Source organism: Schistocerca americana, chromosome 10 (genome assembly GCF_021461395.2).
Source record: "Schistocerca americana isolate TAMUIC-IGC-003095 chromosome 10, iqSchAmer2.1, whole genome shotgun sequence".
Taxonomy (NCBI): Eukaryota; Metazoa; Arthropoda; class Insecta; order Orthoptera; family Acrididae; genus Schistocerca; species Schistocerca americana.
This window is the reverse complement of record NC_060128.1, coordinates 185,076,254-185,099,369: the sequence shown is the minus strand read 5'-3', so window position 1 is coordinate 185,099,369 and position 23,116 is coordinate 185,076,254. Positions and strand designations below refer to the sequence as shown.

Sequence of the window (23,116 nt, the reverse complement as noted above, 5' to 3'; positions counted from 1 at the left end):
AGGAATTATGCCGATACGAGGTCGTTACATTAATCGTAAAATAACAACAATGTTTGACAAATGTATACCTGTGTATGGTATGTTTTCAAGGGTTACAATGTTTTTAAATCCTCGTTTTCTTTTAGTTCATTTTAATTTTAACGCTTTTATTCTTGCGTTTATTCTTCATTAAGATTTGGTGCATACTCTTGGATGACACCGATCGTAGAATCATTGAAAACAGTGATATTCCCAACACCACAAGCATCAAACGAAGGCCGGTTTGCCGCAGCGACATTTCGTGGTATGACTTCCACTCGAGATGGAAACGTCGTTAACACTGCTGACGATTTTACGCGATGGCAATAATTGCACGGCAAAACACGCATAACTTATCACTTTTCCCAAAACTGGCGATTTCGGTGGATTATGAATGAAGATAAAGTACAGGAACTTCAGCGAAAACAGCTTCACTTTTCTTATTCATTTATTGTTATTTTCTTTTTTAATTTATTCATCAGACGTACAGTTAGTAGACGAGTGAGAAGAACGTTATTTCAGTGCACACTGGAAAAATATTAGTGAAGTAATCTTCTGCGGACGTGGGTAGATGAATGAGAAACTAAAATAAGAATAATACACTACCGGCCATTAAAATTGTTACACCAAGAACAAATGCAGATGATAGACGGGTATTCATTGGACAAATACACTCCTGGAAATGGAAAAAAGAACACATTGACACCGGTGTGTCAGACCCACCATACTTGCTCCGGACACTGCGAGAGGGCTGTACAAGCAATGATCACACGCACGGCACAGCGGACAAACCACGAACCGCGGTGTTGGCCGTCGAATGGCGCTAGCTGCGCAGCATTTGTGCACCGCCGCCGTCAGTGTCAGCCAGTTTGCCGTGGCATACGGAGCTCCATCGCAGTCTTTAACACTGGTAGCATGCCGCGACAGCGTGGACGTGAACCGTATGTGCAGTTGACGGACTTTGAGCGAGGGCGTATAGTAGGCATGCGGGAGGCCGGGTGGACGTGCCGCCGAATTGCTCAACACGTGGGGCGTGAGGTCTCCACAGTACATCGATGTTGTCGCCAGTGGTCGGCGGAAGGTGCACGTGCCCGTCGACCTGGGACCGGACCGCAGCGACGCACGGATGCACGCCAAGACCGTAGGATCCTACGCAGTGCCGTAGGGGACCGCACCGCCACTTCCCAGCAAATTAGGGACACTGTTGCTCCTGGGGTATCGGCGAGGACCATTCGCAACCGTCTCCATGAAGCTGGGCTACGGTCCCGCACACCGTTAGGCCGTCTTCCGCTCACGCCCCAACATCGTGCAGCCCGCCTCCAGTGGTGTCGCGACAGGCGTGAATGGAGGGACGAATGGAGACGTGTCGTCTTCAGCGATGAGAGTCGCTTCTGCCTTGGTGCCAATGATGGTCGTACGCGTGTTTGGCGCCGTGCAGGTGAGCGCCACAATCAGGACTGCATACGACCGAGGCACACAAGGCCAACACCCGGCATCATGGTGTGGGGAGCGATCTCCTACACTGGCCGTACACCACTGGTGATCGTCGAGGGGACACTGAATAGTGCACGGTACATCCAAACCGTCATCGAACCCATCGTTCTACCATTCCTAGACCGGCAAGGGAACTTGCTGTTCCAACAGGACAATGCACGCCCGCATGTATCCCGTGCCACCCAACGTGCTCTAGAAGGTGCAAGTCAACTACCCTGGCCACCAAGATCTCCGGATCTGTCCCCCATTGAGCATGTTTGGGACTGGATGAAGCGTCGTCTCACACGGTCTGCACGTCCAGCACGAACGCTGGTCCAACTGAGGCGCCAGGTGGAAATGGCATGGCATGGCAAGCCGTTCCACAGGACTACATCCAGCATCTCTACGATCGTCTCCATGGGAGAATAGCAGCCTGCATTGCTGCGAAAGGTGGATATACACTGTACTAGTGCCGACATTGTGCATGCTCTGTTGCCTGTGTCTATGTGCCTGTGGTTCTGTCAGTGTGATCATGTGATGTATCTGACCCCAGGAATGTGTCAATAAAGTTTCCCCTTTCTGGGACAATGAATTCACGGTGTTCTTATTTCAATTTCCAGGAGTGTATATTATACTAGAATTGACATGTGATTACATTTTAAAGCAATTTGGGTGCATAGATCCTGAGAAATCAGTACCCAGAACAACCAACTCTGGCCGTAATAACGGCCTTGATACGCCCGGCCATTGAGTCAAACAGAGCTTGGATGGCGTGTACAGGTACAGCTGCCCATGGAGCTTCAACATGATACCACAGTTCATCAAGAGTAGTGACTGGCGTATTGTGACGAGCCAGTTGCTCGGCCACCACTGAGCAGACGTTTTCAGTTGGTGGGAGATATGGAGAATGTGCTGGCCACGGCAGCAGTCGAACATTTTCTGTATCCAGAAAGGCCCGTGCAGGACCTGCAACATGCATTATCCTGCTGAAATGTAGGGCTTCGCAGGGATTGAATGAAGGGTGGAGCCACGGGTCGTAACACATATGAAATGTAACGGCCACTGTTCTAAGTGTCGTCAATGCGAACAAGAGGTGACCGAGACGTGTAACCAATAACACCCCATACCGCTGGGTGATACGCCAATATGGCGATGACGAATACACGATTCCAACGTGCGTTCACCGCGATGTCGCCAAACACGGATGCGACCATCATGATGCTGTGAACAGAACCCGGATTCATCCGAAAAAATGACGTTTTGCCATTCGTGCACCCAGGTTCGTCGTTGAGTATACTATCGCAGGCGCTCCTGTCTGTGATGCAGCGTCAAGGGTAACCGCAGCCACGGTCGCCGAGCTGATAGTCCATGCTGCTGCAAACGTCTTCGAACTGTTCGTGCAGATGGTTGTTGTCTTGCAAACGTCCCCATCTGTTGACTCAGGGATTGAGACGTGGCTGCACCATCCGTTACAGCCATGCGGATAAGATGCCTGTCATCTCGACTGCTAGTGATACGAGGCCGTTGGGATCCAGCACGGCGTTCCGTATTACCCTCCTGAACCCACCGATTCCATATTCTGCTAACAGTCATTGGATCTCGACCAACGCGAGCAGCAATGTCGCGATACGATAAACCGCAATCGCGATAGGCTACAATCCGACCTTTATCAAAGTCGGAAACGTGATGGTACGCATTTATCCTCCTTACACGAGGCATCACAACAACGTTTCACCAGGCAACGCCGGTTAACTGCTGTTTGTGTATGAGAAATCAGTTGGAAGCTTTCCTCATGTCAGCACGTTCTAGGTGTCGCCACCGGCGCCAACCTTGTGTGTATATCAGAGCATCTTCTTCCTGTCGGTTAAATTTCGCGTCTGTAGCACGTCATCTTCGTGGTGTAGCAATTTTAATGGCCAGTAGCGTAATTGGGTTTCGAACACGGGACACAGAAGTATGAAGCCGCGTTGCCAACCACTGTGCCACAGCTTCAGCTGAAACAAGTGTTCGCTAAACAAAGCACATGAAGTACCTCGAAAACTTCGACCGGGAGAAGGTATTGAGTAACTACGGGTAAGCCGAGACACTTGTTGGCTGATTTGGACCGCTCTTCCACTGAGCGAAGTTTCTGGGAAACTGGATAATGGCATTTGCCATTTTCTGCTCGTTAGCCGTTTAACAATTTCTGAAGATCGCTTTTTTGAGACCCATTTCGTCTTTTTCATTTGCTGCATCTAAATCTGCAAACGATATGAGCGTATGCTTGCCTTTCTTTAACCCGTCTTGTAATACAGGTCCTAGTTTTCGCAGAAATTCTATCAGAGTGCATCAAAGATTCTGGACGTTTCCAGATACGATGGCGCCCACCTGGCCACTGAAGACAAGTTGTCAGAAAAGAGCTCTCTCCAATAACTGGAGGGAGAGAGATTTTTTCACGGCCTAAGGGAACAGTGGTGAAAGCACTCGCAGAGCCCTACCGCCATACTAATGACGACGCTGCTTCCCAGTTGTCACGCCGAATCCGCTGCCTGCGGCGCTAAGTGCCGTCTGCCTCGTAGAAAGCGCAGAGGGCAGTCAGCCCGGTTGGAGGCGCGCTATTACGGAGACAAGGGAGCGAGAAATGGGGACCGCGTCTCGCTTTCGGTCGTAGCTGTGGGGGAGACCGGGGAAGCGACAGGAAGGCTCTGTTACCGGGTCAGCCGCTTCCTCGGTCTACAGTGTCTCGATTTCCCGCACTAGGCACACTTTCACTGTTAACGTTCCAGGAAAATGAGTTGTCTGCGTGCGTACCGCAGAAATGGAAGTGCCCGGGGTCGCACAGTCAGATTGACAGCGCAGGCGTCTAACTTGCTGACAAGGATAACACACGCTCTGCTCAGAAAACTTGGTCCACAAAATGAAGAGACCAACCATTTGGCCAGAGGAACGATTACTCACCCACTGTTCACTTTACCAATTCCAGATGCAGGTTTGCAGGTAGCAAATAAGATCCCTGCTTACTCGGAATGACATCTGGTTGGCTACTGTCTCATCTAATAAATTCCACACTACCAAGGAGACTGTCGCAGGATGGCACTCTTGCTCCTGTTGCTCCTGGAAGGAATCCACTGTCGCATGGCGCTTCCACATTGGTCATACCACGCTAATCCATGGTTTTACGCTACTGGCCATTAAAATTGCTACACCACGATGATGACGTGCTACAGACGCGAAATTTAACCGACAGGAAGAAGATGCTGTAATATGCGAATGAATAGCTTTTCAGAGCATTCACACAAGGTTGGCGCCGGTGGCGACACCTACAACGTGCTGACACGAAGAAAGTTTCCAACCTATTTCTCATACACAAACAGCAGTTGACCGGCGTTGCCTGGTGAAACGTTGTTGTGATGCCTCGTGTAAGGAGAAGAAATCCGTACCATCTCGTTTCCGACTTTGATAAAGGTCGGATTGTAGGATATCGCGACTGCGGTTTATCGTATCGCAACATTGCTGCTCGCGTTGGTCGAGATCCAAAGACTCTTAGCAGAATATGGAATCGGTGGGTTCAGGAGGGTAATACGGAACTCCGTGCTGGATCCCAACGGCCTCGTATCACTAGCAGTCGAGATGACAGGCATCTTATCCGCATGGCTGTAACGGATCGCACAGCCACGTCTCGATTCCTGAGTCAACAGATGGGGACGTTTGCAAGACAACAACCATCTGCACGAAAGTTCAACGACGTTTGCAGCAGCATGGACTAACAGCTCGGAGACGGTAGCTGCGGTTACCCTTGACGCTGCATCACAGACAGGAGCGCCTGCGATGGTGTACTCAACGACGAACCTGGGTGCACGAATGGCAAAACGTCATTTTTTCGGATGAATCCAGGTTCTGTTTACAGCATCATGATGGTCGCATCCGTGTTTGGTGACATCGCACTGAACGCACGTTGGAATCGTGTATTCGTCATCGCCATATTGGCGTATCACCCAGCGGTATGGGGTGTTATTGGTTACACGTCTCGGTCACCTCTTGTTCGCATTGACGGCACTTAGAACAGTGGCCGTTACATTTCATATGTGTTACGACCCGTGGCTCCACCCTTCATTCAATCCCTGCGAAACCCTACATTTCAGCAGCATAATGCACGACCGCATGTTGCAGGTCCTGTACGTGCCTTTCTGGATACAGGAAATGTTAGACTGCTGCCCTGGTCAGCACATTCTCCAGATCTCTCACCAACTGAAAACGTCTGGTCAATGGTGGCCGAGCAACTGGCTCGCCACAATACGCCAGTCACTACTCTTGGTTAACTATGGTATCGTGTTTAAGCTGCATGGGCAGCTGAACCTGTACACGCCTTCCAAGCTCTGTTTGACTCAATGGCCAGCCGTATCAAGGCCTTTATTACGACCAGAGGTGGTTGTTCTGGGTACTGATTTCTCAGGATCTATGCACCCAAACTGCGTGAAAATGTAATCACACGCCAGTTCTAGTATAATATATTTGTCCATTGAATACCCATTTATCATCTGCATTTCTTATTGGTGTAACAAATTTAATGGCCAGTAGTGTATTTTACGTAGTGAGCCTTCTCCACATTAAAGTTGTGGAATATTACAGACGGTGGAATGCCGCTTCTTCTGGCCCACCACGCTTAGCACGGTCTTCTGAATTCTGTGCTGCAAGTATTGGCAGACGATTCACGGATGATTGAACTGGTTCTCTGTTTCCTCTGTGAAAGTGCTTTTTATTTTCAGGTGTAAAGTTTTAAACTACCTTTGAGGCAGGAACGGGGTGTGTGGGTTGCGGCGTCTCCCACTGCATGCTGGGTCTGGGGACCCCTAACCCTACATCCTTTGCCAGCTTCCTGTTTCACCCGTCTCTTACTTCATCTTGTCTCCTTTTTTGCCATACACTGTTTTCTATTGTAGAGGTAGCTCTCTATTGAATATGTAGTTCTCTTTACTGCCTTGACTACACTGGAGCAGATGCAGGATGGCTTTGGGTCGGGCAACTCCCTCCATATGTAGAGTCTCGGGGACACGCACTTGCTGCTTTACCTATTTCTCTCATGTGTTGTTGTTGTGCTCTTCAGTCCTGAGACTGATTTGATGCAGCTCTCCATGCTACTCCAACCTGTGCAAGCTGCATCATCTCCCAGTACCTACTACAACCTACATCCTTCTGAATCTGCTTAGTGTATTCATCTCTTGGTCTCCCTCTACGATTTTTACCCTCCACGCTGACCTCCGATACTAAGTTTGTGATCCCTCGATGTCTCAGAACATATCCTACCAACCGATCCCTTCTTCTAATCAATTTGTTCCACAAGCTCCTCTTCTCCATAAAATTCTATTCAATGCCTCCTCATTAGTTATGTGATCTACCCATCTAATCTTCAGCATTCTTCTGTAGCACAACATTTCGAAAGCTTCTATTCTCTTCTTGCCTAAACTATTTATCGTCCACGTTTCACTTCCATACGTGGCTACACTCCATACAAATACTTTCAGAAACGACTTTCTGACATTTAAATCTATACTCTATGTTAGCAAATTTTCAGAGACGCTTTCTTGCCATTGCTAGTCTACACTTTATATCCTCTCTACTTCGACCATCATCAGTTATTTTGCTCCCCAAATAGCAAAACTCCTTTACTACTTTATGTGTCTCATTTCCTAATCTAATTCCCTCAGCATCACCCGACTTAATTCGACTACATTCTATTATCCTCGTTTTGCTTTTGTTGTTGTTCATCTTTCAAGACACTGTCCATTCCGTTCAACTGCTCTTCAAAGTCCTTTGCTGTCTCTGACAGAATTACAATGTCATCGGCGAACCTCAAAGTTTTTATTTCTTCTCCATGGATTTTAATACCTACTCCGAATTTTCTTTTGTTTCCTTTATTGCTTGCTCAATATACAAATTGAATAACATCGGGGATAGGCTACAAGCCTGTCTCACTCCCTTCCCAACCACTGCTTCCCTTTCATGCCCCTCGACTCTTATAACTGCCATCTGGTTTCTGTGAAAATTGTAAATAGCCTTTCGCTCCCTGTATTTTACCCCTGCCACCTTCAGAATTTGAAAGAGAGTATTCCAATCAACATTGTCAAAAGCTTTCTCTAAGTCTACAAATGCTAGAAACGTAGGTTTGTCTTTCCTTAATCTATTTTCTAAGATAAGTCGTAGGGTCAGTATTGCCTCACGTGTTCCAACATTTCTACGGAATCCAAACTGGTCTCCCCGAGGTCGGCTTCTGTCAGTTTTTCCATTCGTCTGTAAAGAATTCGCGTTAGTATTTTGCAGCTGTGACTTATTAAACTGATAGTTCGGTAATTTTCACATCTGTCAACACCTGCTTTCTTTGGGATTGGAATTATTATATTCTTTTTGAAGTCTGAGGGTATTTCGCCTGTCTCATACATCTTGCTCACCAGATGGTAGAGTTTTGTCATGACTGGCTCTCCCAAGGCTGTCAGTAGTTCTAATGGAATGTTGTCTACTCCCGGGGCCATGTTTCGACTCAGGTCTTTCAGTGCTCTGTCAATTCACGCAGTATCTTATCTCCCATTTTGTCTTCATCTACATCCATTTCCATAATATTTTCCTCAAGTACATCGCCCTTGTATAAACCCTCTATATACTCCTTCCACCTTTCTGCCTTCCCTTCTTTGCTTAGAACTGGGTTTCCATCTGAGCTCTTGATATTCATACAAGTGTTTCTCCTTTCTCCAAAGGACTCTAATTTTCCTGTAGGCAGTATCTATCTTACCCCTAGTGAGATAAGCCTCTACATCCTTACATTTGTCCTCTAGCCATCCCTGCTTAGCCATTTTGCACTTCCTGTCGCTATCATTTTTGAGACGTTTGTATTCCTTTTTGCCTTCTTCATTTACTGCATTTTTATATTTTCTCCTTTCATCAATTAAATTCCATATTTCTTCTGTTACCCAAGGGTTTCTACTAGCCCTCGTCTTTTTACCTATTTCATCTTCTGCTGCCTTCACTATTTCATCCCTCAAAGCTACCCATTCTTCTTCTACTGTATTTCTTTCCCCCATTCCTGTCAATTGTTCCCTTATGTTCTCCCTGAAACTCTGTACAACGTCTGGTTGTTTCAGTTTATCCGGGTCCCATCTCCTTAAATTCCCACTCATAATTTTTTTATTACTGATGGTCCAGCTGACTTTCATTACATTTTTAGCTTTCTCACTTTTACTGTCCTGAATATACCGACTAGGGGACATCCTTTGCCCTGTAACTGTTTTCGCCCTTGGAATCGCAGGGGTTGGATGTGGGGTGGGGCCTTTCTCGCCACTGAGTGGAACCTGGGAGAGCCTTCATTGCTCCGACCTACGTACCAATCCTATCCATACAGTTCTCTATAAATTCTTTCTCAGCTCTGGCATTAATACTACCTTCAGTGCCTCGCTCTTTCGTACGTCCTTACCTTTTACTTACTGTACATGGTCTCCTTCGAAATACTCTCCTCCACAGTTGATACACCGGTCCCAACACCGTTCTCACTTCCACAACCAGTCTTCGGGCTGTACCGTGCGAAGCGCCGCCTGCATTCTTTTTCTCTCGTCTATCGTTGCAAATTACCTTTCTTACTATGGCGTTTTCAACTTTGGAAATAAGATAAACTCAGGAGGGGCCAGGTATGGAGAGTACGGAAGATGAATCAGCGCAATGATCACCTTTTTTTGTGCAGTAGTCACGCACCAACAGGAATGAATGTCCGGGTCCATAATCCTGATACAAGAGCCATGAATTGTTGGGCCCTATTACAGGCCTTTTCCTTCTCACATTTTCTCACAGACGGTGCAACACGTCCCGATAGTGCCACCGATTAAACAGTTTGTCCCTGTGTCACGAATTCATGGTGAACTAATCCTTCAGAGTCAAAGAAAACTACAAGCATGGCTTTGCCATCTGACCTGATCTGGTGAGCTTTTTTTTTTTTTTTTTTGTTTTGAGGGAATCTTTCCCCATCAATTGTGAAGATTAAATTTCGGTCTCAACATCATAACCGTAAGCCTTTGTCTCATTACCAGTTATGATTCTTTAAAGGAACATCCCGTTCTCAATTGGGCGATCCAAATGCCTTTCACAGACTACGAGGCAAAGGTCTTTCTAGTGTTGACTCATGGGCTGTGGGGCGTACTTGGCGGCAACACGATGCATTTCAGGGTGCTGTGACAAGGTTTCATGACGATCCAACTGAAGTGTACGTTATTCTGCAGCCTGTCTGACAGTCAGTCTTCGACTGCCACGCACAATTTCGTTGGCGTTCCTCACATGAGCGTCGTGATAGACATCGAGAGGCGCCCTGAACGAGGATCATCTTTCAGCTTCCGTCCGGCCGTTTTTAAACCGTGTGAACTATTCGTAACGCCGAGTGCAGCTTAAGTACCCATCACATTATGCTTCCTGCATCATTTTGTGTGTACGTTTAAAGATTTTCTTGACTTTCACGCAAAATTTAATGCAGACGCGCTGCTCTTCTGCATCTATCATCTAGAAATTCGCAAACTGTGCGACAAAACGTACTACTCAATACAGCACTGAACAATAACTGATAAACATACAACAATGAAACTTCCGGCAGTTACACACTAAACACAGGCGTGTGCAGGGATGCCAACCGCATTTCGCTCCAACGCACTTCTGGTGCGAAATCACGAATGTTCCGGAATTTTTTTGTACAGATCTCGTATACGTAAGGATGGAGAAGAAAATTCAGAGTCACACTGTGGCCTTTTAGGAAGCGTATACCGTAAAGAATAGGTACGAGGTCTGTTCAAAAAATTCCGGAACATTCGTAATTTCGCGACAGTGGTGTATTGGAGCGAAATGCGGTTGCCACTGCACACGCCTGTGTTCAATGTGTAACTGTCGGCAGTTTGATTGTTGTACGTCTGTTAGTTATTGTTCAGTGCTGTATTCAGTAGAATGTTGCGTCGCACAGCTTGCGATTTCCGAGATGGCAGAGTTAGAGAAGCAACGCGTCTGCACTAAATTTTGCTTCAAAATCAAGAAAACCTTTACAGATACACACCAAATGAAGTAGGAAGCCTACGGTGATGAATGCTTAAGCCGTACTCTATGTTACGAATGTTCACACAGTTTAAAACTGGCCAGACGGAAGTTAACGATGACCCTCATTCAGGACGCCCTTCGACATCTATTGACAACGCGAGTGTCAGGAACGTCTACGAAATTCTGCATGCCAATCGAAGACATTGCAGAAGACTGTAACATATGAGTTGGATCATGTCATGAAATCCTGACACAGCATCGTGTTGTTGGCGAAGTTCGTCCCACGGCTCATGAGTCAAGACCAAAAAGAGCTTCGCCCCGCAATTTGTGAAAAACTGTTGGATCGCGTAAATGAGAACGAGATGTTCCTTAAGAGAATCGTAGCTGTTGATGAGACATGAGCCTACGGTTATGATGTTGACACCAAGGTTCAGTCTTGACAATCGGCAGGGAAAGGTTCAAGACCAAGAAAGCTCTTCAGGTCAGATCAAATGTCAAAACCATGGCGATAGTTTTATTTGAATTTGAAGCACTAGTTCACAGCGAATTCGTGCCACAGGAACAAATTTGCAGATGGCGCTTCAAGCGATCCAGCTAGAGGCGTACCGAGACTGCTTCCTGAAGTGAAGACGGCGTTTGGATCGGAGTATCAATTGTGCGGAGGAGAGTATTTCGAAGGAAACCATGCACAATTGTAAGGCGTCCGGATTTTACGGACCTTACTTGAACTTGACAGGACGATACAGTATGAGATCCTCAGAAAATAGTAAATATATTGTATCAACAAAAGGCAGTTGCACTTAATCTCATGTAGATACCGAAAACTAACAAAACAACATCTACCAATATATGGACTGGTATAAACAAACAAGTTAAAGTGAAACGCATTTTGGAGACGAACCGAGCAGGTGGTTAATGATATCATAAAAACTGGGTTATTTCGGAAATCAGCCATATGCAAACACAACTAGTTTATTTTTATATTTCCCCAGACACTCTTCGACAACAATGTGTCATCTTCTGTGGGTTAACTTTTATTTTCTGTAAAGTACAATATCACATTTGTAATAATTTAACTACTGTAGGCCTAACAAATACAATATTTGCAATTCGTTTTGTTTGGACACCTTAAAATTACACCGCTAATTGAATTGTATTATTAAACATCTATTTTAGTGCTCGTTTTTGTAGTCTTTTCGACAGCATGTCATCTGCAAACTAGCCATGAAGAAAATTATTGCGTATTTGTGGAGAGCTTACTCTACTTAAGTACAGAAACGTACATAACCTCTAACCTCGAAACAGCTCTCCACAAATAGGCAATAATTGTCTTCGTGGCTAGTTTGCACATGACATGCTGTCAAAAAGACGACGAAAAGAAGCACTACAATCGATGTTTAATAATACAATTCAATTAGCGACGTAATTTTAAGGTGAGTGTCCAAACAAAACGAAGCAAATTTCAAGTATTGTATTTCTTAGACCTACAGCAGTTAAATTATTACAAATGTGATATTGTACTTTACAGAAAATAAAAGTTAACCCACAGAGGATGACAAATTGGAGTCGAAACATGTCTGGGGAAATATAAAAATGAACTAGTTGTGTTTGGGTACGGCTGATTTCCGAAATAACCCAGTTTTAAATCGCAAACACAGAAGAACGAGAAGAGTTTAGTAAGAGAACGGCGAGCCACAGCGCAGAAAGGGATCAGGCCAAAACAATACATTATTCCTTTCATCGCACATAAGGCCAGGACAGAGGGTAAGTGAGTGCATGTTATTAACGGGGCTAGGCTGCGACCCAGCAAGAAAAATAGCGAGACGGTGATTGGCTGAAGCCGTACTTGGCGACGCAGACGCGACACAGTGGGGAGATTGTCATTATAGAAAAGCACATTGAGACCTTAAGGCTCTCTCTCTCTCTCTCTCTCTCTCTCTCTCTCTCTCTCGTCTCGCGACGGCCCATACAAGTATGTGGAAATAAGTGAGGGCGTTGAGAGCGTTGCTTTGTGCGAAGTGAGGGCAATATGCTTCATGTACCGTGGCGACAGCTAGCAAAGCGGTAGTTGATGATGATTCCTGCGGGAATTTTTGCGGGCAAAGAAATAGTGTACGTCGCTCCAACCCATAGCAAGTGTGCGATAGCCATTATTTCGACTAGAAAAAGATTAGCGTTCTACAAAACACAGGAAAGCTGCGACTGAGTGAATTCAGTCAAGGCCAGTGTAGGAGTTAGCATTTCACATCCAGCACGGAGATGCAGATGCCACTTGGTAAAGTACCATCTTGCATTACGCCACAGTAAATGTTGAGTCTAGATTTTGCTCACTTCAACTTGTGTACGCTTTGACCACTGAATATCAATAGCTAGGATACTAACCTACCCTCACATTGAGTACATGAGAGTTTTTTTTTTTTTTTCATTGGTTCAAAACGTAAATTTATTCTGCACTAACTCAGTGCACTGACCAGCTACGACAATTTAGATTTAAATGAGCTGATGACGATTTGTTATAATCTTTCTTTCCTGTGATAAAAAATTTTCAAGCATACAGATGACGATTTCAGTAAGTGTCATTTCAATAAGTCCAAGAATTAAATATTTTGTTATTGAGTGTCAAAAGCAATTCAACATGATTTTTGTTTGTTACTTGACCCCTGAAAGCAACAGCTGATAAATTACATGTAGAACAAAAAAGGGAATAGCTGTTTTGTCACAGAATAAGATTTTCACTCTGCAGCGGAGTGTGCGCTGATATGAAACTTCCTGGCAGATTGAAACTGTGTGCCAGACCGATACTCGAACTCGGGACCTTTCCCTTTCATGGGCAAGTGCTCTACCAACTTTTTTTTTAAATCCATTCACTCAGTTTTTTATTACAGAGGGCAGCTAACCCTCTGACCGAACACGCTGAGCTACCGTGCCGGCATCTGAGCTACCCAAGCACGACTCACGCCCCGTCCCCACAGCTTTACTTCTGGCAGTACCTCGTCTCCTACCTTCCAAACTTAACAGAAGCTCTCCTGCGAACCATGCAGGACTAGCACTCCTGAAAGAAAGGATATTGCGTAGACATGGCTTAGCCACAGCCTAGGGGATGTTTCCAGAATGAGATTTTCACTCTGCAGCGGAGTGTGTGCTGACATGAAACTTCCTGGCAGATTAAAACTGTGTGTCGGACCGAGACTCGAAATCGGGACATTTGCTTTTCGTGGGCAAGTGCTCAAGAGGTACTGGTGGAAGTAGAGCTGTGAGGACAGGGCATGAGTCGTGCTTGGGTAGCTCAGTTGGTAGAGCTCTTGCCCGTGAAAGGCAAAGGTCCCGAGTTCGAGTCTCAGTCCAGCACACAGTTTTAAGCTGTTTTGTCTTTCTAGAACAGACCCCAAACGTTCACTTTTATTAATTCATGCATTCTAGTTGTGTGACATCAGCATTTCTAATGATTTTTGTTACGATCCGCACCAGATATTAGCTGCCTTACAGGACCATGGTCATATTTATTTATAATGTCTGTTTGACACCCTGGGCTTAAGACAGTTCAGATGTTTTGTCCCTTTGTGTGGTAAGCTAAGTTTGCACACATTAGTACACTCACTGTGCAGATACAAAGGTCGGACGTAGGACACGATAAGTAAGCAGAGAAAAATTTTATGGAGAAACTCCCGGAATTTTTTGTACAGACCTCGTATATTGTCCAACGGCGTCGGCCTCTACAGGACCTTCATCGTCTCTTAGCAGTGATCACAGAAATATACGCTGTATAAGTGGCTGCTCGACCACTCTTTTTAAATGGATATGCACACTCACTGTACTAGTTGCACTGTTTGTAGCAGTGTTTAACTCACAAGTGATCATTTCCGCTGATTTCTCGCGATTTTTCATGGTGTTCGTGCGTGCTACTCGACGGTCCTTGTTCGCCAATACACGAGACCTGTCTCTTCTTGAATTAGCTGTGCTTGCTCCTTTGCGTTTCCACACCGCCGGCAGTCAAGACCTGACCAGCACGTTGATACGTCCCTGATGGATTTGTTACTCAGGTGAGAGGCAGTAACCAGTCCACGTTCGCTGAGCTCTGCTCACTCTCCCATTCTGCCATTACTGCAAACGTAACCTCATTTTGACGTCACACACAATATCGACCACCGCATGATCGGCTATCGACTTTCGATAGCATTCGATACGGACCTCTCAGAAGATTTCATGCACGCACACCGAAGATTTATAAAAACACGTAATTTTTTGAATGATTTATTATTATTATTGCTATAAAGAAATGTCACCTAATGATTAAACGACGGTTGATTCCTTCATATAACAGTGCGCTCTTAGGACTGATCTATAATTAAAATGAAACACACTTGTTTTATAATTTGCAGTATACCGTTTCAGTATACAGGAGCGCTGAATATTTGTCACAAACACATGGCCATTATCGTTAAAATCCACTTAATATCGGATCACTTTAAAAACAGATTCAACATCTAAACACTGCAGAATCTTAGAATATATTCTGAGCTCAAACATAAGGAGGTATCTTCGACAAAACGACCACCTCAATGCTACCCAGCATGGATTTCGAAAACATCGATCACGTGAAGCCCAAGTCGCACTTTTCTCAGATGACATACTGAAAGCTTTGGATCAAGGCAATCAGGTAGACACTGTATTCCGCGATTTCCGAAAAGCATATGACTCAGTATCTCACCTACGCCTATTGTAAAAAGTATGATCATACGGGGGATGAAATGAAATTTGTGACTCGATTGACGACTGTTTGGTAGGGACGACGCAAAATGTTATCTTGGATGGAGATGTTAAAGTAACTTCAGGTGCGCCCCAGGGACCTTTCCTGTTCATGTTTTATGTTAATGAGCTTGCAGACAATAATAGTAATAAAATCAGGCTTTTTCTGCACATGATGTAGTTATCTGTAATGAAGTACTATCTGAAAGATAATGTATAAATATTCAGTCAGATTTTGATAAGATTTTGGAGGGGTGCAGAGATTGGCAACTTGCTTTAAATGTTCAGAAGTGTAAAATTTTGCGCTTCACAAAATGAAATAAAAACGTAGTATCCTATGACTATAACATCAACGAGACTATTGCAATCGAGCAACTGATACAAATGCCCGGGTGTGACACTCTGTATGGGCATGAAATGGAATGGTCACATAGGCTCACTAGTGGGTGAAGCAGGCGGTTCGGTTTTTTGGCAGAGTACAGGGTAAGTGCAGTGAATCTTCAAAGGAGATTGCTCAAAAATTACTCGCGCGACCGGTTCTAGAATATTCCTCAAGTGTGTGAAATGTGCACCAAATAAACCTACTAGGGGATACTGAACGTATATAGGAAAGGACAGCGCGAATGATCAGAAGTTTGTTTGATCCGTGGTACAACGTCACGGAGATACTGATAATAGACGTAAACTATCCCGAGAAAGTTATTAACAAAGTTTCAAAAACCGGCTTTAAATGATAAGGAATCTACTGCAACCCCTATGTATCGCTCACATCGGTATCATGAAGACAATATTAGAAAAATTACTGCACGCTGAGAGGCAGTCAGACAATCATTCTTCCCGGGCTCCATACGTGAAGGGGAACAGGAAGAAACCCTAATAACTGGCACAATGTGACGTACCCCCTGCCATGGACCTCATGGTGGTTTTCAGAGTATAGATGTAGGCGTAAACGTGACATTAAACAGCTTTTCTCAAGGCTCGATTCACACGGTGGGCAACGTCACGTCAACGTCAGTTTGCCTGCCTGCCGGTATGCTTTGAAAGAATAGTTTGACGTTGACGGTGGGGGTCACGTGGTTGGCGAACTGCTTACAATTGGCTGTTACTTTTATCTCTGTTCTGCGGCTGCTCGCATGGAACGATTTTGATTCTGCTAGCAGTGTTCTCCACACGGAAATATCTACTGAGTTTTTAGTTTAAACATGAACGACGAGAAGTTAATCGAACTTGTTCGCCAAAATGTGGAGTTGGATGACATGAGCTACAAAAAATACAGCGACACCTACTGCAGATTATATTTATTTTGTACGTAATGTATTTAGATGTATAACATCGCACCTGCATCTGTTTATGTATGTATGTATGTACTCACAATTAGGAGGTGAAAACGCTTAGCAGAGGTTACAGCCTTCCTGCTTTCCAATTTCACAATTATTCGCGAGTCGTGAAAGTTTATTTCGACCATGTATATATGTAATATTTATCATTCCGAAGCAAATATGAGTATTCTACGCCACATAGTAATTTTGGCTAGTAGTTTACTTATGTATAGTATTTATTTACATACTTTCTGGTGCTGAGTCTCACTCAACATTTCGTATGGACACAGCTTATTTAAGTACAACTGCAGTAAAAAGTTCGATGTTCCACATTCGTATACAGTGTGCAGTTGGTTCTTTGCAGTGCCAAAGTTTATGCAGGACGAACTGTAGCAGATTTAGATTTACACAACAAGGGGCCATAAATTGTGAATGTTTAGCCTATAGATCAATTTGTTGATAGCGTGCAGTATTACAATAAATATTCTGTTCTATAAAATACGTAAATGTGCAGAACAGGAACCCTCAAAGGAACTGGTAAAGCTGAAGCATCAGACTCACCTCAAACAAACGATGTGGAGAAATTGCACGGCGCATGTTTGCATCTGCTTTCTTGATGCTGCTGCTTATCAAAGACAGCAAATTAAAAAATTGCTGTCTCGACATTCGTAAATATTTATAAAATGACGCCTCCTCTTCTTCCAGCTCTCTATACAATGTGTGATACTCGCCTTCACACGTTCTCTTCAAAATCATTTTCTTCACCCACGTTCGTTTTCATTGCCTTGTCAATTTCCGCTCTTTCCTCATCATCTAAAGCAATTGCAATCGTAGCAAGTTCATCAAGGCTAAATATAATGTCCGCCATCCTCTCTCGTGAACACTTCTGCGAGTTTCCAATATCGCGCCAAAACGTGGTTGAAGTTTTACTGTCGCTTGACTTTCCGTCCAGTGTGAATGCAAGTGGGTTTTTGACGGTGTGTGACGTCACTGAGGTTGACGTGACGTTGCCCACCGTGTGAATCGAGCCCAATTGAACGCAACAGTTGAATGTTACGCAACAGGAGAACGAATTAAAAAACAATCGCGCATCTATGAAAAACAGTCCTGCCAACTTGTGTTCCGCCAACCTTGTTCCGAACTTCCAAAGAATCTACATCCGTAGTTAGAACGTATTGCGCTTCTCTGGCAGTTGTTAATCGTCGATAATCTCAGATTTCCCGGCGTAGAGTCGGCCTGTGTATCGCGTAAACGAAGCGAGTTGGAACTGCGTTGCGTGATTCGAGAAGCTCGACCTTGGGACATAGGAACGATCATGTTTGTGTATGTGTGAGCGTGGGAGAAGAGGAAAGGTGTTTTAAGTGGCTTAGCGGGGCTCTCTCTGACTGTACAACCGGACAACCGGCCAGCCTGTGTGCGGAGGAGGCGGAATTGTGCGGTGCAAAACCTGCACTCCACACTCACAGCACACTGCAAGAACGGATATTATTCCGTCAACAGCCTCTCCCGTGAGTTTCACCTCTTGCGTTCAGGGACTAAAAAAAATGTACGCACACACACACACACACACACACACACACACACACACACACTTAATACCATGTAGGATAACCGGTATACTGTCGCAAACTAATTCACACAAATCTGGATTCGAAAGCACAGATTTGAATCTGCTGATGCTATACGTGGAAATCTCACAACACACTAAGTTTAGAAGATTGCTGCCAGCGTTCGACCATGTTCATAAATACAATACTAAACGGAGAAACGATGTTTCGCTGTCCACCAGTCATATCGATGGTGCAGCAGACGGGAGTGAAGTACCTTTGACCACTTACCAGGACCAGGGGACCCGTGCCAAACTTTCGCATTTTTATAGTTTTCGATAATGACAGTATGTGGAGTAAGTGTAGTCGTTGGGACAAGAGAAAATGAGCCGATCGACGTTAAATAACAGGCTACTCAAGAGTTTATGATACGCCGCAGTATACAAATTTCCACGTGTCCAAAAATGTGTTTTGCATTTGGAATGTTTGTCCCGGCTTCTTGGACGGACAGAGATCAGGGACTGCCGATAGGGCGCCAGTAGTTTAACTCGACAAACATTAACAGTTACAGGAGCACGGCAGGCCGCAGTAGTAGTAGTAGGTAAATAGCAATTCAAGGCGACGATGGCAAATACACTCCTGGAAATGGAAAAAAGAACACATTGACACCGGTGTGTCAGACCCACCATACTTGCTCCGGACACTGCGAGAGGGCTGTACAAGCAATGATCACACGCACGGCACAGCGGACACACCAGGAACCGCGGTGTTGGCCGTCGAATGGCGCTAGCTGCGCAGCATTTGTGCACCGCCGCCGTCAGTGTCAGCCAGTTTGCCGTGGCATACGGAGCTCCATCGCAGTCTTTAACACTGGTAGCATGCCGCGACAGTGTGGACGTGAACCGTATGTGCAGTTGACGGACTTTGAGCGAGGGCGTATAGTGTGCATGCGGGAGGCCGGGTGGACGTACCGCCGAATTGCTCAACACGTGGGGCGTGAGGTCTCCACAGTACATCGATGTTGTCGCCAGTGGTCGGCGGAAGGTGCACGTGCCCGTCGACCTGGGACCGGACCGCAGCGACGCACGGATGCACGCCAAGACCGTAGGATCCTACGCAGTGCCGTAGGGGACCGCACCGCCACTTCCCAGCAAGTTAGGGACACTGTTGCTCCTGGGGTATCGGCGAGGACCATTCGCAACCGTCTCCATGAAGCTGGGCTACGGTCCCGCACACCGTTAGGCTGTCTTCCGCTCACGCCCCAACATCGTGCAGCCCGCCTCCAGTGGTGTCGCGACAGGCGTGAATGGAGGGACGAATGGAGACGTGTCGTCTTCAGCGATGAGAGTCGCTTCTGCCTTGGTGCCAATGATGGTCGTATGCGTGTTTGGCGCCGTGCAGGTGAGCGCCACAATCAGGACTGCATACGACCGAGGCACACAGGGCCAACACCCGGCATCATGGTGTGGGGAGCGATCTCCTACACTGGCCGTACACCACTGGTGATCGTCGAGGGGACACTGAATAGTGCACGGTACATCCAAACCGTCATCGAACCCATCGTTCTACCATTCCTAGACCGGCAAGGGAACTTGCTGTTCCAACAGGACAATGCACGTCCGCATGTATCCCGTGCCACCCAACGTGCTCTAGAAGGTGTAAGTCAACTACCCTGGCCAGCAAGATCTCCGGATCTGTCCCCCATTGAGCATGTTTGGGACTGGATGAAGCGTCGTCTCACGCGGTCTGCACGTCCAGCACGAACGCTGGTCCAACTGAGGCGCCAGGTGGAAATGGCATGGCAAGCCGTTCCACAGGACTACATCCAGCATCTCTACGATCGTCTCCATGGGAGAATAGCAGCCTGCATTGCTGCGAAAGGTGGATATACACTGTACTAGTGCCGACATTGTGCATGCTCTGTTGCCTGTGTCTATGTGCCTGTGGTTCTGTCAGTGTGATCATGTGATGTATCTGACCCCAGGAATGTGTCAATAAAGTTTCCCCTTCCTGGGACAATGAATTCACGGTGTTCTTATTTCAATTTCCAGGAGTGTATATTCGCCATTTCAGAAAGTGTTTTCGTTTCGAAAACTCAACTTGTACCCGCGTCGAATGCACTCTCCATTAATTAGATTATTGCAGTTCACTGTTGACTATTGGCGGTAGTTTCACGGAACCAGGTTGGATTTCTTTTTACCTCATACTACACTACTGGCCATTAAAATTGCTACACCACAAAGATGACGTGCTACAAACGCGAAATTTAACCGACAGGAAGAAGATGCGGTGATATACAAATGATTATCTTTTGATAGCATTCACACAACGTTGGCGCCGGTGGCGACACCTACAACGTGCTGACATGAGGAAAGTTTCCAACCGATTTCTCATACACAAACAGCATTTGACCGGCGTTGCCTGGTGAAACGTTGTTGTGATGCCTCGTGTAAGGAGGGGAAATGCGTACCATCACGTTTCCGACTTTGATAAAGGTCGGATTGTAGCCTATCGCGATTGCGGTTTATCGTATCGCGACCTTGCTGCTCGCGTTGGTCGAGATCCAATTACTGTTAGCAGAATATGGAATCGGTGGGTTCAGGAGGGTAATACGGAACGCCGTGCTGGATCCCAACGGCCTCGTATCACTAGCAGTCGAGATGACAGGCATGTTACCCGCATGGCTGTAACGTCTCGATCCCTGAGTCAACAGATGGGGACGTTTGCAAGACAACAGCCATCTGCACGAACAGTTCGACGAAGTTTGCAGCAGCATGGACTATCACCTCGGAGACTGTGGCTGCGGTTACCCTTGACACTGCATCACAGGAGCGCCTGCGATAGTGTACTCGACGACGAACCTGGGTGCACGAATGGCGAAACGTCATTTTTTCGGACGAATCCAGGTTCTGTTTACAGCATCATGATGGTCGCATCCGTGTTTGGCGACATCGCGGTGAACGCACAATGGAAGCGTGTATTCGTCATCGCCATACTGGCGAATACCCGGCGTGATGGTATGGGGTGCCATTGGTTACACGTCTCGGTCACCTCTAGGTCGCATTGACGGCACTTTAAACAGTGGACGTTACATTTCAGATGTGTTACGACCCGTGGCTCTACCCTTCATTCGATCCCTGCGAAACCATACATTTCGGCTGGATAATGCACGACCGTATGTTGCAGGTCCTGCACGGGCCTTTCTGGATACAGAAAATGTTCGACTGCCGCCCTGGCCAGCACATTCTCCAGATCTCTCACCAACTGGAAACGTCTGGTCAATGGTGGCCGAACAACTGGCTCGTCACAATACGCCAGTCACTACTCTTGATCAACTGTGGTACCGTGTTGAAGTTGCATGGGCAGCTGTACCTGTACACACCATCCAAGCTCTGTTTGACTCAATGCCCAGGCGTATCAAGGCCGTTATTACGGCCAGAAGTGGTTCTTCGGGGTACTGATTTCTCAGGATCTATGCATCCAAATTGCGTGAAAATGTAATCACATGTCAGTTCTAGTATAATATATTTGTCCAATGAATACCCGTTTATCATTGCATTTCTTCTTGGTGTAGCAATTTTAATGGCCAGTAGTGTAAAATACCCTATAGGTCGATGTAAACAATTTTCTGCTGCCCACTTATTTTTATTACTTTTGAATGCATTACGGGAACAGCAGTGATCAATGTCTTGTAAATAATTACTATTAAAAACAGTTTTGATCACGATTTATTTAACAAGGTGACCGGTTTCGACCACTACTGTGGTCATCTTCAGACCATTGAGTAGGAACCCTTTTCTGTTGGGTTCCTACTCAATGGTCTGAAGATGACCACAGTAGTGGTCGAAACCGGTCACCTTGTTAAATAAATCGTGATCAAGACTGTTTTTAATAGTAATTACTTATTTTTATGTTATTCTTTTCCATTTGGTAGGTACTTCTGTTTGATGCACCTACGGTAGTTAATTAAGGTTTCGTGGATTTCTCCCTTGACTGCCAAAATCTGTCAGGTCCCGCAGGACCAATTGCGAACCAAAGTTATTTCTTCATGGAACGAGCCAGTGCAGTTTTGGAAAAGATGATTAGAACATTGTAAACAAAACAAAGTAAAAAATTGATGAAACAGGAAAATAGTTTTAAGGATGTGTACCAGTAAATAACACATTTCAGAGAAAAGTTAACAATTAATGTGCGAACTCCTGTACAGAATAGAAAGTGTGTCCCACGAGGAAACTTTCCAGCTGACATCTGAATGCACAGGGCTTATCACACAATTTTTCTTCAGCTCTGATGGATTCCTACATAATACATCTATGGAGGTGTCAGAATAGAATTCAGAGACGAGTGAATAACGACCTATAAAAAGTTTGCAGATGTCGCTGTCGTTTATCGTCTACATTATGTGATCAAAAGCATCCGGGAACCTGGCTGAAGATGACTTACAAATTCGTGGCGCCCTCCATCGCTAATGCTGGAATTCAGTATGGTGTTGGCCCACCCTCAGCCTTGATGACAGCTTCCACTCTCGCAGGCATACGTTCAGTCAGGTACTGGAAGGTTTCTTGGGGAATGGGAGCCCATTTTTCACAGAGTGCTGCACTGAGAAGAGGTATCGATGTCGGTCAATGAGGCCTGGCACGAAGTCGGCGTTCCAAAATATCCCAAAGGTGTTCTATAGAATTCACGCCAGAACTCAGTGCAGGCCAGTCCATTACAGGGATGTTGTCGTGTAACCACTCCGGCACAGGCCCTGCTTTATGAACAGGTGCTCCATCGTGCTGAAAGATGCATTCGGCACCCCCGAATTGCTGTTCAACAGTGGGAACCAAGACGATGCTTAAAACATCAATGTAGGCCTGTGCTGCGATAGTGCCACGCAAAATAACAAGGGGTGCAAGCCCCCTACATGAAAAACACGACCACACCATAACACCACCGCCTCCGAGTTTCACTGTTGGCACTACACACGCTGGCACATGA

The 23,116-nt window shown here is 45.8% G+C and overlaps 1 protein-coding gene across 1 annotated transcript in view; it reads right to left on the bottom strand.

Annotated features, from left to right (window-relative positions):
* Positions 1-23,116, bottom strand: part of LOC124552485 (putative defense protein 3) — a 127,782-nt gene that overhangs the window by 98,685 nt on the left and 5,981 nt on the right. The window lies entirely within an intron of this gene.